Source organism: Palaemon carinicauda, chromosome 12 (assembly GCF_036898095.1).
Source record: "Palaemon carinicauda isolate YSFRI2023 chromosome 12, ASM3689809v2, whole genome shotgun sequence".
NCBI classification, from domain to species: domain Eukaryota; kingdom Metazoa; phylum Arthropoda; class Malacostraca; order Decapoda; family Palaemonidae; genus Palaemon; species Palaemon carinicauda.
The window spans coordinates 68,400,030-68,402,529 of record NC_090736.1 but is presented as its reverse complement, the minus strand read 5'-3'; the positions used below and the strand labels follow the sequence as shown (position 1 = coordinate 68,402,529).

General features: G+C 34.5%; 1 pseudogene; it reads left to right on the top strand.

Annotated features, from left to right (window-relative positions):
- Window positions 1-2,500, top strand: part of LOC137650877 (CHRNA7-FAM7A fusion protein-like) — a 147,365-nt pseudogene that overhangs the window by 118,766 nt on the left and 26,099 nt on the right.

Below are 2,500 nucleotides of genomic sequence, written 5' to 3'. Positions count from 1 at the left end.
GACTGTGCAAGTATAAACCAATAATCAATAATCAAGAACTGATAAAAAGTTGATGGATTGTTTATTATCCTAATATCCTTGAGGGGAAAACAGAAAACGGACCTTTAAAACAGTTGACTGATCCTTGACGGAAGTAAAAATCATTAAAAGAACATATTTGTGCAACGGTTCTAGTTAGGCGAATTTGCCTCAAGAAAAAGTTAATGTTTTACTCAGGAGTTTGCTTTTTTCATTTTTTGCTTTCTTGCATTTTCCACCCAAATTCTTATTTTTGTTAGTTTGTTTATTCAGATTTTATTTTTACTTAGGAGTTCGTGTTTTGTTTACCTTTCATTTTTTACTTAAGGCTTCATCTTGCTTGTTTACTTTAATTTCTACGAAGGTGTTCTTGTTCTTTGGTTTTTACTCTGATGTTATAGTTTTGCTTTATTTATTTATTTATTTATTTTTTGTAAATAGAATTTTTTTTTTTTTTTACCAAAAATGTATATTTTTGTTGCCTCATTTATAATTAGATATTTTACAGTCCTTGTTGTGATAATATGATGTTTTCATAAACAATATCCATATGTTTTGTATACACTGAATAGGTTTACATCTGCAGAGATGATACTGACAACTCAACACACATCAGAGTAAATTATTTACGGAAAAATACGTCCAAGCTATACTAAGCTGCCCCGTTCGACTACATATTTTCCTTACATTTATATACCTGGCACTGAATGACATCCTCAGCCCTAGCACCTGGCCTTGTGACCCAAGTTCCATCAAATCCAATGCAATCTATACCAGACAGCAGAGACGAGCACAGTGTCCTTTACGGGCTGCTGTAGTATGATAGACATTAACACCCCCCCCCCCTGCCCCACCACCACAGCCTTCATATCATCGTTTATCAAATTTCGAAGTTTAATATTGGACACATTTTGGGTGAAGTTAATATACCTTGTATCTCGTAAACTTGTGTCGAGGCAAGTAGTTTTGGGGAGGGGAAGTTTGAGCAAAGTTAGTAAATGAACTTCGAAGGAAGGTATTGGTGAGAGAAAACGGCCGGTGACAGGTAGAAAGATAGACAGACTGCATACACCCATACGCATATATATATATATATATATATATATATATATATATATATATATATATATATATATATATATATATATATATATATATATATATATATATATATATATATATATATATATATATATATATATATATATATATATATATATATATATATATATATATATATATATATATATATATATATGCGTGTGGGTGTATGCAGTCTGTCTATCACATATAACCCTTTCTAATTGAGAATACCTTACATGTTAGAAGGGTTTGTGTATTACCATGATCAGGCCACCCATAATAGGTTACTTTGCTGTAAGCGATCAGATTAAAGTCTCCTTAACCAATCCGCAATGCCCAGAGTGGTGATGAAATGGACAAATCCCAGGCATGAATAACAAAATGTTTGAGACCTTTTCTCCTGCAGTGGACTAGAAACTGCTGCAGTTGTTGTTGTTGATGTTGGAGATATACTGTTGAGATACTTCTGCTAGAGACATATGGGGTCCTTTGACTGACTAGACAGTAGTACATTGGACCATTCTTTCTGGTTACGGTTCATTTTCCCTTTGCCTGCACATATAATGAATCGTCTGGCCTATTCTTTACAGATTCCCTTTTGTCCTCATACACCTTACTAGACTGATATTGCCCAACAATTCTTTAGCTATAGTAAGCAGCTCTTCTAAGAGAAGGACACTCCAAATTCAAACCATTGTTCTCTATTATTGGGTAATATCATAGCCTCTGTACCATGGTCTTCCACTACCTTGAGTTAGAGTTCTCTTACTTGAGGGTACACTCAGGCACACTATTCTATCTTATTTCTCTTCCTCTTGTTTTGTTGAAGATTTATACTTTATATAGGAAATATTCATTTTAATGTTGTTATTGTTCTTAAAATATTTTTTTTTTGTTTCCTTTCCTCACTTGACTATTTTCTTTGTTGGAGCCCTCGAATCTTATAGCATTCCGCTTTTCCAATTAGGGTTGTAACTTAGAAAGTAATAATGAGGTGGGGTAAGAGACTGGGTCGGTCATATGAAGAGAATAAGAAGAAGTTTTGGAAAGAAGTGAAGAGAGTAAGGAAGGCCGGCGCAAGAATTGAAGAGACAGTGAAAGATGGAAATGGAAGGTTGTTAAAAGGAGAGGAGGCAAGGAAAAGGTGGACGGAATATTTTGAAAGTTTGCTGAATGTTGAGGATAATAGGGAGGCAAATATAATTGCTGTTGCAGGTATTGAGGTGCCAGTGATGGAAGATGAGAATGAGAGAGAGATTACAATAGAGGAAGTGAGGAGAGCACTAGATGAAACGAGAGTAGGAAAAGCATCTGGTATGGATGGTGTGAAAGCTGAGATGTTGAAGGAAGGGGGTGTGACTGTACTTGAATGGTTGGTGAGATTGTTTAATATGTGTTT